Below are 15,203 nucleotides of genomic sequence, written 5' to 3' on the forward strand. Positions count from 1 at the left end.
TCATGTGAGGGAACAAAAACCAACCTTAATCTGACCAACCACCTCCCGTGGAGGAGACTAACATCGCCCCACATGAGGGAAACAGACAAACAGACAAAACAGCTAACATCAGCCAATGAAGGCGAGTTTTCTTAACATCTTCCTCACAGTTCTGATTAAGTCCAAGCACTACATCACTACACGCTTCTCAGCCTGCAGGAAGCACAGCCCCAAGTCTGCGCAGGGAGAGTGTCTGAGACATCTTTCTGGACCATCAGTTTATTATAAAATTTCTAAATAAAAAGGAACACAAAAGATTTTTCTGTTTATGTGGAATACGAAAGGCTGATCGTTACTTTATTAGAAATTAAAATCTGTAAGATGCTTCAGTGACCTTTTCATTTATAAATTGAAAATCTGTGATAATTTTTGTCTTTTAGAGATCTTATATTTCTACACTTGAAATATTCAATTCCTTTTCCTAAAACTCTGATTGGTCTCAAATGATGCTACAACTTAATTGATATCACGATACTATAGGAAAATGTTCTGTTACATGGGAACTGGATAAGGTATTTTATAAACATGTATAAAGCTGAATGGAGGTATCTTTCATTCCATTTTTGCCAGTTAGTTCATGAGCACGTTTCTCATCAGAAACCATGGAGACCAGAGGGCAGTGGGTTGATGTATTCAAAGCATTGAAGGAAGAGAGCTGTCAACTAAGAATCCTGTAGCTGGCAAAACTGACCTGTCAAAATGAGGGAGACACTTAGACATTCTCAGATAAACCAGAGTTGAGAGAGTTCATTCCCACTCGACCTGCCCTGCATGAAGGGCGTTCCTCAGGTTGGAACGAAAGAAGAATGCAGGGCAGTGACTCAAGCCTTAGGAAGGAATAAAGATCTCTGCTAAAAGTAAATGCATGGATGATTATAAAAGCTGGTACCATTGTAACCTTCATCTGTAGCTGTCCTTTGTGTTTTCTACTTAAAAGACTAATGTATAAAAAACAATTATTAGTCTATGTTCTGGGACACGCAATGCATAAAGATGTAATTTGGTGACATCCATAACCAGGTGGGGTCAGAGCTGTGAAGGAGCAGTTTTGCTAAGTTCTAGAAGTTAAGCTGGTAAAGATTCACATAAGAGTGTTGTAACTTGAGGATGTTAGGTCATTCAGGTGATCAAAATATATTCCTCATGTACATTTGTCTTTATTTGGGGTTCTTGGCTCACACTACCCTTGAAATTGCCTGAGTGATTTGAGCAATGGGGACTTTTTTTTTGTATTTGGTCTCTTGTCCTCGGTTCCTGAAATCACTTCTGAGTTATCAAGGTGCAATGTGTTTCTTGTTAGTCATAATAATTCCCTTGTCACCACCACGGGGTTTGTGCTAATGGGATGACTTTTGGAAAGCACCTAAAGATGAAGGCTGTTGCCAGGGAACCTGGTTATGAACAGATGGTTGGAAGTTTCAGTCCCGCCCCCTGGTTTCCAGAGAGGGCAGTGGGACAGGAGGTGAAATCAACCTCCAGTGGCAATGAGTTCATCAATCATACCTATCTGATGAAACCCAAAAGAAGAGGGTACAAGGAGCTTCCACATTGGGGGACCAGAACACTTCCTTGTGCCACCATTTTAGGCCCCAAACTCTACAGGGACAGAAGCTCCTTTATACGGAACTTTGTTCCATGTATATCCTGACCTGGCTGTTGATTTGCATCCTTTAGTATCCTTTGTAATAAACTGGTAATCTAGTACTCTGGTTTCCTGACTCCTGTGAGCTGCTCTAGCAAGTTAATGAAACCCAAGGAAAGGGGGAGTGAAAAACCTATGATTTATAGTCAGTCAGTCATTAGCACAGGTGACAACCTGGACTTGTGATTGGCATCTGAACGGGTGGGCCGTCTTGTGGGACTGAGCCCTTCACCTGTGTGTCGGAGGTGCTTTTCCAGTAGAGAATCTGATCTGAGTCATGGACCTCACTCCAGAAAAATGCACATTCTCCACTGCAGACCCAGTCATGGAACTCTGTGCACTGGCTACGAGGGAAGAACCCAGAGATAGTGTCGTTTATGACCAGTTGTCTCGCCTTTCACATGTGTGGTGTGCTTTTGCCAAGTGTCTTAACAATTTCAGGTTGTGTTGGCTAAGAGAAAGAGCTGGCTAATATACACTTCAAGGGCAAGGAGAAATATAGCCCAGGAGAGGGTGCCAAACATAAAGTTGTCAATGTTTATTGCCACACCCGGCTGAGAGAAGATGAGTTCTGTGTGATCACCAATGGCCGGAATGAGGAAAATGGAGAGATGTCGGCAAAGTGCACAAAGTTGTACTTAGGTAGGATGAGTAAGTCTAGAGATCTAATGCACCGCATGGTGACTCCAGTTAACAGTACTGTAGTGTGTACTGGAAATCTGCTGAGACTAGTTTTCAGCTGTTTGCACACACACACACACACGCACACACACACATACACAAATAGTAACTATGTCAGGAGATGGATATGTGATTTAGCTTCACTGTAGTAATCATTTCACTATGTATGCAAAAACATCATGTTGTATACTTAAAATCTATATCGTTTTTATTACAAAAAAGATCCCTAAGTAGCTCTGCCTGGGCTCTGTCACCTCTACAATGGCAGGGATGACACCCCTGGCAGGTTCAGGCCCAACCTTTAAGCACTGGCAATTTTTGCTCTTTTGCTTTCCAAACCAGCCATCACGCTGAGAGAAAGACGCCCACGCAGCCACAAGAAGGCGGCCGAGGCCCCTGGGTGTCACCCCAGGTGAGCTCCCAGTTTCAGCCACTGTGAGCACAGCCTCAGCTGATGTCACATGGGGCAGAGATGAGCGGGTCCCTGGGCTCTGCCCAAAGTGTGAAATCTTCGGTGAATAAATGAAGATTAATTTTCAGAGCACTGAATTTCAGAGTGGTTTCTTACACAACAGATAACCCAGACACTGCCTAAGCTCACTCCCCAAGCATGCTCCAGTTTCTCAGACGCCCCTCACCTCCTGTTGGAGACTGAATGTTGGTCTCCTCCAATGCAGATATGGAAGCCCTAACCCAGTGTGGCTGCATGGGGAGACAGGGCCTGTGAGGAGGTGCTGAGGTGAAATGAGGTCGCAGTGTTGGGCCCTGATCCAGTGGGGATAGTGCCCTTACAAGAAGAAGAAGAGACGCCCGTGCTCGCTGATGTGCAGCCTCCAGCACTGTGAGAAAACACATTTCTGTTGCTCCCACTGCCCTCTCTGTGGCACTTGCATCTGGTATCTGCAGTGAATGATACACGCTCTCCAGCCTCAACGTCTTGCCCACACTGTTCCTCCTGCCTGGCGTGTTTCCCGCGGCAAACATCACCTGCACAGCGTCCACTCTCAGCAGCTGTCCCTAACTAGGGGCATCTCTGACCACCCCCCACAAACTCAGCCAGGCCTCCCCCTTCATCCCTCTCAAAGCAGCCCGCCTCCCCCACAGCCCGCTCCAGGCTGGACCTTAGATTTCTTTGCATCATGTTTTGATTAATACTGCCCCCACCACCTTCCAGCTCAGCACAGGCCCTGGCACACAAAAGTGCTCCATTTTAGAAAAGACTGTGGCTTTGCCCAGGAAGATCAAAGCACCGGTGACTTAGGCGTTCTGCTCTTAGGCATAAACACCAGGGGCCAGGGAAACGTGTGACACTGCCTGGGACCCTGTGCTCCCGGAGCCCGAGCTGGAATGGGCCTCGCGTGTCTGAGAGGAGAATGGTGGACGTGGCCCATGCACACAACACTAAACAGCCACGGGAATGCATGAGCCCTGGCCGCTGCCAGGAGCAGTGTGAGCCCCCCAGGCAGCCAGTCCCCAAACAGGGCACGCCTCACAATCCAAATGAATGCCATAAAACAGGCAAACTCGGTGCCTCAGCTGAGAGGCCCAGCTGGGAGTTAAACTATGAGGCTTAGCAGGACACGATTGCCATAAAAGTCAGGGTACCGGTCACCCTGGGGTGAGGGCTCGATGTCAGAGGGACACCAGTGGCTTCTGGGCTACTGGAAATGTCCCATTTACTGACCAGGTTGGTAAATACAGGGGTTCATACTACAGAGATCTTTCAACTGTGTACATACACGTACATAAACATGTATGCATATATATTTTGCATGCACTTCTGTGTGGTTAAGCCTGGTGGCAGGGTGTCATGTGTATAAGGAGAAAAGAACTGATAACCATCTTTGAATATAAGTCACCAGAAGATTCCATGATGACAGCTCTAGTCATAGGTCCTGGTTGCTGAGTCCCAACACGGTCTCACTGTGCTCTGCGAGTTCCCAGACCAGCAAGCGACGGGTCACTGTGAAACGCTGTAGCTCTTGCTGTCCCCTGTTACTGCTACCCCTGGAATCCCAGCCTGCAACATGGCTGGCTTTGGGGAATGCGGGGAAGGAGCGATGCATATTGAGTAAGAGAAGGGCTGGCAGTTCGGGGGCAGCATTGGAAAACAGGAGCCTTGAATTTCTTCACAGCACTTCCAGCTGTTTGGGGCAGTAATGCTACTGGCCACACCCACAAGGGTTCACAAACTCCTGGAAACTCAGAATGTGCAGCCTGCTGTCTTTTCCCACAGAGCACTGGACGATGGGTCAGGAGAGCCTGTCCACAGGAAGTTGGGGACCTAGGGTTCCAAAGCCTGCTGGTGAATGGAGCCTAGAGTGGCGGGGCCATGCATTATAGGCTTCTGGTGTACCCGGCCTCGGCTGCCAATGCTATATGACCACCCTGAAGTGCATTGTCACTTCTCATTTCTGAAGCTAAGCAGGGCTGGGCCCAGTGAGTACTTGGCTGGCAGACCACCAGCGAATACCGAGTGCTGTGGGCTTTTGCCACCCACGTCTTTTTTTCTCCTCTCTTTGTGTCACTCTACTTGTCCTCTCCCTCCTCCCCCTACCCACAGTTGTTCCCATCTGTGGCCACTGTTGAGTGGACCACGAGTGGAGTCCCGATCTGGGTAGGTGGGTGGTGCAGGGAATCCAGGAAATGGGGGTTCTCAGGGATGATCGCTGAGACGATCGCAGGATTAAAAACGAGGAACTGTCAGTCGTTGGCCCAGACCTGAGCTGTTGGACTGATTGCTGTGGGCACCAGGTCTGGCCTTCTGGGCTGAGGGCTGCATGCAGCCTGTGGTTCAGGTGCTCGCTGCTGGAAGGAGTGGTCCCCCAGCTCCCAGACAGATGGAGAACATTCCATGGGCTGACATCCTTCTTTTGTCACCTTCGGTAGGTCAGAGACTATTTTTTGGATAAACTTTATTCAGTTATTTTGTAAAACAATTAAGCACAAAAAATGGTTTAAACCCAATAATGTGTAAAGGTGGCAATTTTTATTAGTATAAACCCCTGGAATGTTTCTCCTCACTGAATTTCATACTGCAATGAATGAATCGTAAGACTCTCAACAAATTCATTTCGTTCTTTTATAATGCCCGCCGACGTCCATCTCATCTGTCTTCCTGGATTGACCTAAAACCTGCCAGCCCAGGTGAGACCTGACAAGTGCTGACAAGGTCAAGCAGGAGAATGGCATAGGCAGGCAAAGGCTCACTGTGGCCAGGCCCCTTGCTCCCAACGCGCTAGCCCTCGATAGTGAGGGTCTGTCCGCGGCTATCGGAAGACCCTTGTGTGTGTGTCAGCCCGTAAGTGCCACGCCAGGAGGGGATCAGAGGATGCCCTGTATGGCTGAGTCCTCTCCACGGGGAGTCCATCCAGGCCTTTACAACTGCACTCACTCATTGTCTCATCACTGCTGTGGACCCAGATGTAGTTGAGCTGGGTTTTCTGCTGCAGGGTCTCCCATGAGGCTGCACTGGAGGTGTCAGTCGTGGCCATAGTCATCCTCCCAGCTCCCTCACGCAGTGGGAGTGAGGATTCGGCTCCTGGAAGGCTGTTGGGCTGAGGGTGTCTGTGTGTCACTGGCTCTTGCCCACAGGCCATCTGCGGTTCTTTCCCCAACATGGCAGCTTGCTGGCCTGAGGAGCAAATTGAGTCTGCTAGGAAGACTAATCACTCTTTTGCAGAGTGATTATCTTTGCTTCTGTTGGCTAGAAGCCAGTCACCGAGTTCAGCCCACACTTGAGGAGAAGGGATTACACACGAGTGTCTGTCCAGGAGACAGGGGTCATCGGGGCTGTTGTCAAGGGCTGTCTGTCATGTGCATTGTCGTGGAATTTGCATTTCTTATCATGAGTGAGTGAGGTTCTATACCTTTGGATATTTCTATTTTTATTCCTTGTCCATATATCTATGGAATGGGTATCCTTTCACTTATTGATACCTAAGGGCTCTGTGTATATTAAGGAAATAGACCCTTTAATTATGATGTGAATTGTAAATATGTTTTTCATTTTTCTATTTGTCTTTTGACTATGCTTTTTATGGTTGTTTTAATATAACACACACACACACACACACACACACACACAGATGATGCCCAAAAGGTATACTAATTTTAAGAAAAGAAAAAACTGTATTAAAATTACGCTGATGGTAACCACTTTGAGCACTTCTTGTAATTGCAGAAGTCAAACGTGTATTCTAGTCATCATTTGTTATTGGTATATATTGAGTATTTCAATTTTAATACAGTTTTTTCCTTTATTAAAATGTGTACACATGGTTTGGGCACTCTCTGTATATATATATATTCAGATTAATACTCTTTTATGGCTCAGAAACTGTGTCCCACTAGAACAACAGCTGGCTCATATGAGGCTCCCAGCCCCTGTGTGACCACGCAGAGCAGCATATATTATGGGGTTAGGGAATGTGTTCATATGGAGAGACAGAACTCCACTCTTTGTCACGAGGCTGCTCTCTTTGTGTTGGGCATCTCAGAAGTTCAAACTGGTGGCCCACATTGTGCTGGCCTGCAGAGTGGTCAGGAACCTTAGGCCGAGTGTGGGTGGTGTGCAGATAAAGAGGAGGGACGGTCTGGCAGGGATCAGATCTTAGGAAAGATATGGTGCAGCCTAGAAAGGCGGGAGGCTGAGAGGGGCGGAGAGATATATGAGGGAAGAGAATAAAGACGGGATTGGGTGACACAGGGGATGAGGACAGTGTTGTGATCCCCTCTTCTTCATCTTTTTGGTGCAGGAGGGATTCCCTCCCTAGGATTAGGAGGATGGTGGAACACATGGCACCCGATGATGCTGAACTGTTGTAATCAACAGCTGCTTAATAATCTCGTGCACTCACAGCCCAGGAGAGGACAGTGTGTGCCACGTAGGGCCCTCAGGAGGGGGCCCACATGAGCGGAGTGAACCCACAGGGACTGTGGGAGGGGCTGTGCAGTATGAGAAGAATGGGAGAGGCCCTGCTATCTGCAGGAAGGTGTGACCGGCTTGTTTGTGGGCTGGCAGGGAAGCAGAGCCTGCTCTTCAGGGATAAGAAGCTCTGTTCCCATGATAATCCCACTTGGGGCACTTGCAGGACATCCATCCAGTTAAAAAAAATTATCCGTGACACGTGTTCACAATGGTAAGAATGACTTTGATTCTAGGGAGGACTGTTGAAATAGGGATAGAGACCACTGCATGTGGAGAGAGACTTGGCTCAATGCTGAATACAAGGACAGATGGGAATTTATAGCCGAGGGACAGGGTGGTCAGTCTCCACTCCTCACAAAAAGGGTTTTTAACTGAAACGTTTTTACTTGTTATGAAGAAAAGTGAGCATTTAATATGTGACCCTCATAACTCTAAGATTTTATCGTGTATTGGTTGAAACACTCAACTGGAGTGATGGAGGCAGCCCTGTTCCACTGGATCCCAAACCACGCAGATGGCTCTGAACCCAGAGACTGCAATTCCCTTGGGAAGAAGGAGGGACAGAACCTGAGGAGGTCAGGGCAAGTGGGAGGCTCAGGCCCCGCCCTCATCGGTCCCGCCCTCTGGAGGCGAGGCTCCGCCCCGCTGTCTCTCAGTTTCCTGCCACCCACAGGGCATCATGGGTTGTAGCTAGTCACTCCCAGGGAAAGGAGTTTCCTTCCTTCCACTTCAAACCTGCCTTTCGGAGTCCCCACGTCCCACGTCCTGTACACTCCTGATGTGTGTGTAGGGGGTCGCTGTGGACCCGACAATCTCTATCCGCGCTGACCCTGCTGGCCTCGAGCCAGCCCTCCGCCCCCCAAGACACTTCCAGGGGTTCCATGGGCTGCAGGTCCATGTCAGATTCCATTTCCGTTAAAATCCCAACGGGCCTTTCTAACTTTGGCCCGTGTGGACACCGCCAGCTGCCTGGCTATCCTGCTTTAAACCCTTCATCATCTTCCCTCCTCTTCATCACTAGGACCTGTCAAGTTCCCACTCCGGAGGTTGGTTCTGTCCCTGGCCCCCAGCCTCTCCCCTGAGGACCTCAAGGGCAACCCCAGTACTCTGCCCGTCCTCATGCAGGGATTCTCAGACCCCAGCCCTCTTCTGAGACGCTCCCATCCTCCTCCTCCTGCAGCCAGCTCCCATCCCCCCCTCTCCCCCGCTCCCAGTGCTCCCCTTCACAGCCACCCCTCAGAGACGCCCCTAAACCTTGGAGGTGACTGACCCGCTTCCTGTGACACTAGGTATTCTGTCCCAAATCCCATTCAACGGATGGCCACCCAGGTGTGTGAATACTCCCATTGGCCCACTGGACGGTGTGCTTTCCTGGATAAGGGGCATGTTTGTTCTATCCCTGAATGGCTCAGTTGGTCAGAGCAGGAGCTCTCAACAAGCTTGCTGGTTCAATTCCCACATGGGATGGTGGGCTGTGCCCCCTGCAACTAAAGCTTGAAAAAGGGCAACTGGCCTTGGAGCTGAGCTGCGCCCTCCAAAACTAGATTGAATGACGACTTGGAGTTGATGGGCCCTGGAGAAACATACTGTTCCCCAGTATTCCACAATATATTAAAAAACAAAAAAAGAGAGATTAGCCTTTGAATCCATAGACTTGAGTAAGGAAGATGGCCCTCCCCAATGAGGCTGGGCATACAATCCAGCTCTGCTTGAGCCCAGATACCCATCTTCTCCTGCCTTTGAGCTTTGGCTTCACTCGTCCCCAGGCCTGTCTGCAGGAAGAGACTGGAACTACACCACCAGCTCTCCTGGGCCTCCAGCTTGCAGATGGCAGATCGTGGGACTTCTCAGCCTCCATAATCTCGTAAGTCAATCCCACATAATAATAACAACAATAATAAAATATATAAATAAAATCCATATATATATATGGATTCCAGTGTTTTCTGGAGAACATTGACTAATACAGATGCTTTTAAATTTCCAAATTTCCTTTCCTTTCCAATTAATTTTGTCAGATTCACATTGAGGTCTCATATCTTTTCCAGTCTTTTTTACATATTGAAAATATTCCTTGATGCTTAGTAAATAATTTTACAATTAGTACTTGGTAAGGATAATGATGTATTTTATACTTACAGATGAACCCTGATTTAACCACCTTGTCTCATATTCAACAGATTGTTTTCTTCGTGTGATCTGTGAAATTGGTGGGCTGTGAGCTAGATTTTCCAGTTAAGTATATGTTTTCTTCAAGTTCCCTTTGTCCTTGCTCTGCCGATGTTGAAGAATGGGCTGAATTGACATGAAACTTGAATCTAATGCAGATCGTCTCTGTTCACGGTGAATAAAGTACGCAGAGTTATTTCCATAGCTCACCCACTTTCTAGTTTTCTAGTGCCAATAATTAGGTTATCAATTTCATATTTTTCATAGCCTAATGCGATTTTCTGGAAAAGAGTAATGAAATGACTGAGATCAATGTGATTAAAAACCAGGAGAGAGAAGTCTCCCTGGCTCAGGAGGAAGCAATACAGTCAGGAATCCTTAGCCAGGAATCTCTCTGCTGGCCTCTCCTACTCACTTCCCTGCCTGTCCAATACACACTCACAGAGTCACAAGACAGCTGGATAGGGAGGGATGAGACAAACCAGCCCCTCCACACGCGCAGTTTTGCTTATAGTAGAACATACGTTGCAAAATTTACCACCTTAACCATTTTTAAGCGTGGACTACAGTGATGTGAAATACATTCGTACTGTTGTGCAATCATCACCAACATCCTCGTCCAGAACTGTTCATTTGTAAAACTGAATCACTATATCCACGAAGAAATAGCTAAACATTCCTCCCAGTCCCCAGTCTCTGGGAACCACTATTTCTGTCTCTCGTTTTGACTATTCTCCCTATTGTATTTATAGAAGTGGAATCACAGTATTTGTCCTTTTGTAACTGGCCTATTTCACGTACCAAAATGCCCTTATGCTTCATGCATGTTGTAACATAATGTCCTTTTTTCTCAAATTTCAAAAATAGTCCATTGTCTCTATACACCGCATTTTGCTTAGGCATTCATCCATTGATGGTCACTTGGGTTGCTTCCACATGTTAGCTACTGTGAATTTTGTTGCCATGAACATGCGTATATTTGATTTAAAGGCGATTTTAGTACAGCCACCCCTGCCCTCTTTTGGGTGCTATTTGTACAGAGTATCTTTTCCATACTTTAACTTTCAATCTATATGTCTTCTGATCTGAAGTGAGTCTCTTGTAGACAGCAAATACATTGTGTTTTTTAATCCATTCTGCCAATGTATGTCTTTTAATCCACAATTATTTTTTTTCCTTTGAATGGGCTATGTTCTTTTTTGGTTACTGTTTGTATGGACTCTCTTTTCCCATCCTTTCAAGTTCAACCGTTTTTTGTCTTTGGATCTAAAGTGAGTCCCTAACATACAGTGTATAGTAGGTTCCTGTGTTTCATCCATTCTGCCAATCTCTGCCTATTTAACCCACGTGCACTTAAAGTAGTTACTGACAAGGAGAGATTATCAGTTAGTTCTCTGTCACTTTGGTGTTTGCTTTCTGTATCCCTTATGGTTTTATTTTTGTTCCTCATTTCATGAATGACTGTCCTCTTTTGTACTTAGTTGACCTTTCTGTAAGGAAATGTTTAAATTCTTTTCTCATTGCCTTTTGTGTATATTCTATAGTCTTTTTCTTTTCTTTTGGTTACCATGGGGAGTACATTTAACACTCCTATTTGAGTTCATACCAGCTTGACTTCAATTTCTTAGTTTTCACAAGAACTCTGCTCCTATACAGAACTGACGTCACACCTTTTCAGTTACTGTTGTCACAAAATTACATTTATGTGTTACTAGTCCAAAAACATAAAGTTTCTTGTTTTTAAAGTACATTAGCCTCTTTATATAGAAAGCAAAAATGTGGAGCTAGAAACCAAAGTTACAATAGTACTAGTTTGTATACTTACTCACATACTGACTTCAGCAGAGGTTTTATTTCTTCGGAGGCTTTGAGTCACTGCCCAGTGTCCTTTCGTTCCACCCTGAAGGACACCCTTCAGGCAGGGCAGGTCTAGTGGTAAAGAACTCTCTCAGCTCAGTTTATGTGGGATGGCTAAATGTCTCCCTCATTTTAAAAGGACAGTTTCGTCATATATTGGATTGTTGGTTGACACCTTTTTGTTCCTTCAATACCTTGATTCAATCAACTCACTGCCGTCTAGCCTCCAGGGTTTATAATGAAAGATCTGCTGAAGACCACATTGGGTAAATATGACGAAAGCTCTCCCTTCTTTCAGGAAGGTCATTATCAAGAGTCAGCTGAGCTCCACTCGCCTCCAGAGACTGACGTGCAAAGCTCAGAGCATAAAGGCCCCGAATCACACAAATATCGTAAAGTGTTCCAGGTGATGGACTCACCAGAAGCACTCTTCCTCCTCTTGGAATATGTTAGTGGAGGAGACGTGTTTGAGTATCTGGTGAACCACAGCCGCATAACAGGGAAAGAGGCCTGATGCAGATTTCAACAGCTACTATGCGCTGGGCAGTAGTGCCACGAGAGGAGTATCATCCACAAGGACCTGAAGCAGAGAACCTGCTTTGTGATGCCGAGATGAACGTAAAAATTGCAGACTTTAGCCTCAGCAATGAGTGTATGGGCAGTATGTTGAACACCTATTGTGGTAGCCCCTGTACCCCTTTATGCTGCCCCAGAAGTCCTCCTGGGCCAAAAGCACGATGGCCCTGCAGTGGAAGTGTGGTGCCTGAGAGTAGTTTTGTATTCCGCGGTCACTGGGAACCCTGCCTTTGTGGGAGAGGACTTCTGGGGGCTGTGGTAGCAAGACACTGAGGGGGCACTCTGAGTCCCACGTTTCCTGTCATCGGGGTAGGAAAACGGCTGGAAGAAACAGAGAGCCCCCTTGACTTCAGCGACAGAGGAAGTTTAAAAGAAATAATGAGGGACCCATGAATAAACATGATTCTTAAGCACTATGGTATTTATTGAATAGTACAGCCTGATTGTCTTTACAGTTTTCTTATTGATAGGGAATTTAAGTCACTTCCAATTTTTGGTCACCGTACGTGATGCTGCAGTGAACATTTTGGTCAGCATCTCTGATTGCTTTCTTTCCATAAATCCCCAGAAGTAGAATCACTAAGTCAAAAGCTATAGCACTTACAATTTCTTAATACATATTGCCAAAGGGTGCTCTAGCAAAATGTGACCATCCACATTTCCCGATGGAGTATCTGAGAGTGCTGGTCCCACTGCAGTCTCACCACCTGACTAGTGCTGTTTTCCTGAATCCTTGCTGAACAGATGTGGAATGTGTTACTTTCATATTTGTGTGCAGTGTCATTGGAAGTTGTGAATGATGAGGGACAGAGGAGGAGAATTCTCTCTAAGGGTTTAGATGTGGCCTCACTGGGTTCCAGGTGCTTTCTTCCCTGCAGCGTTATCTTGGGGGATGAATGCAGGTGTGTGCCTGCGTGTGACTGTCCTCCTGGGGTTTAGAGACTTCATTCACCTGAACCCCTCCCGCTACCTTTCAGCACTTGCTATTGTTTTCCCTCTTCCTGCCTTATTACTTTTGCTGACCAGAGAGCCTCAGAGTGAGTAATGGGGTTCCACCAGCTATGTGCCTGCAAATCGAATGTGGGGTTTCTTAGGGAGATGAAAGAAGACACTGGGAGGATGTAAAACGCCTCTGAGAGCCTGGAGCCGCACATGGCTAGCAGTTTATTATATTTAGGCCTGTCCCCAAATCAGGGCAGGTGTTTTCCTGGGACTTAATTTTGCATCTTTTCTGTAGCAACGAGACATTTCCAAAAGAACAAGATCTTCATATGATGGTCCTGACCCCTTCATTCTGCATCTGGGACAGTGCTAGATGTCAGACAGGTGTCCCCACCCCACTCACAGTGTTCGCTCACTTGATGTACAGCCACTGAGACCCTACTGTTTGCCAAGCCTGTTTTGGAAACAGAGTGCAGCAGTGAGTGAAGCAGACAGAGGTCTCGATTCCATGACCTGACAGATGAGTCGGGCAGACGGGGAAAAAGTAAGCAAAATATACACAAAGTCAGATACTAAAAAATAAAGTTAGGAAGGATGTTTTAACAAATTTCTTAAGGAGCCAGCAATGCAGAGAGCAAATTATTCCAGGCTGCAAAAACACCAAGTGCAAAGGTCGAGGCCTCGATCGGTATGTTGAGAGTCTCTGGCTCTAGTGTGGATTCTTAGTTTTGCCTCGAGTCTATATATTGCTTGGATTTGAAATCCTTCACCTTCCTAGGTAATTAATCTGAGCCTGGGTTACCAATCTGATGAATCGAGCAACTTCTACTCCAGTGATTCAAAGAGGAAACTCAGGCGGATTTGGGTTAAGTGGGCCCGTGACCTCCCGGGGCCCGGCGCTCTCTTAGGCACCAGGAGGCTGTGAAATGAACATGAAGGGTCTCCTCCTTGCTGACACCAGTCAATGAACTTCCTCACAGTCCTCAGTCCCCTTCCACTCTGCCCCATCCCCCTCTCACTGAGACACTAGGTCCGATCCTGACACTACCTCCTCCTGGATATCTCTGCCCTGGGTGGGGTCCCCTGAGCTTCTCAAAGTCAGTGTGTCACAAACGAAGGTCGTCCCTTGACTCATGAGTACCGCCTGCCCCTGAAGTCCCTCACTCTTGCTGTGGAAGCCACCAGGGGCTCACTTTTGAGCCCCAAGGCATGGCCTCTGCCCCACCCCACCCTTCTGATGTGTGTGGCCCCACCATCCCACTGCTGTGGGGATTTTCTTCATCCTCTCCCTTCCTCTACAACCTTGGACTGCACTATGACCTTTCCCTCTTCAAAAAGCACATCTGGCGCAGGTAGAATTACACATGTGGACACCGAGCGACACAGTCAGTATTGCTGGAAATGACAAGCAGGGTCCCATTGCAGAGGACAGACGAGGGTCCCCAGAGGGGCCAGAACACAGGCTATTGTGGTGGCAAGATGGCCATAGACGGTGTGAGGCAGGCATCACACTGCGGCCTCTCCCACTATTCCCTGTGCTGGGGACCAGGAGCTGGTTTATCAATACTTATTATGACCTGCTGCATGAGGAGGCAAAGACCACGTACACGTGGTCAGCAGGCAGCTCCCCCAGCATCCGATCTCCAACGTCGGGGAAATGAAAACACCGGAATCATTTGGATGCAGGTGCAGCTGACACACTGACACAAAGGAAGTAAAGTCAGAAGACTTATTACTTAGAGATCTCAGAAATGGAGTTGCGGGGTAGGTGGTGCAATGAGCCGGGGGAAGGGCAGTCCTCCATTCCAAGAGCCACCAGGAGACAGAGAGCAGAGAAGCCAGCACCTAGTGTTTATAAGGCGGTTGGGGCGGAGATCACTAACTTTTCGTATGCTCTGCTCTAAGTGGTTATTGTTAAAGGTGCCCCGTGAACAACAAAGAGGGAACTTGTGTGGGACGCAAACTGTCCTGACCCTGGTTGTGAGCAGGGTGGTCATTCTGTTAAATGCCGAGGCAGCAACTCAAAAGAGCTGGTTTGTCATCACATTCCCCAGGGCGCCCTGTGTTTCCAAGCGTTGGTCTGGGTGGGCTGCCCTTCCCCACACTCAGGTAGGCAGACGCCCATTTATTTATTCACTCACTCAATTCATCATGGATTTTGCTCCTGCTTGGTGCCAGGCCCCGGCTACATGACAACTTGTCCTTGAGATCCAGCTCAGATGTCACCCCCTCTACCAAGCCCTTCTTGATCCTCACTTCTTCTCCAGGCTCCTTCTGGCCTCATCTCCTACCCCCAAGTCCCCCCAAGTGTTGCGGTCACCCTTGATTTGTATGATGATGGATAAATGACTGGATGCATGAAAGGAT

Source organism: Rhinolophus ferrumequinum, chromosome 9, assembly GCF_004115265.2.
Source record: "Rhinolophus ferrumequinum isolate MPI-CBG mRhiFer1 chromosome 9, mRhiFer1_v1.p, whole genome shotgun sequence".
Classification (NCBI taxonomy): Eukaryota; Metazoa; Chordata; class Mammalia; order Chiroptera; family Rhinolophidae; genus Rhinolophus; species Rhinolophus ferrumequinum.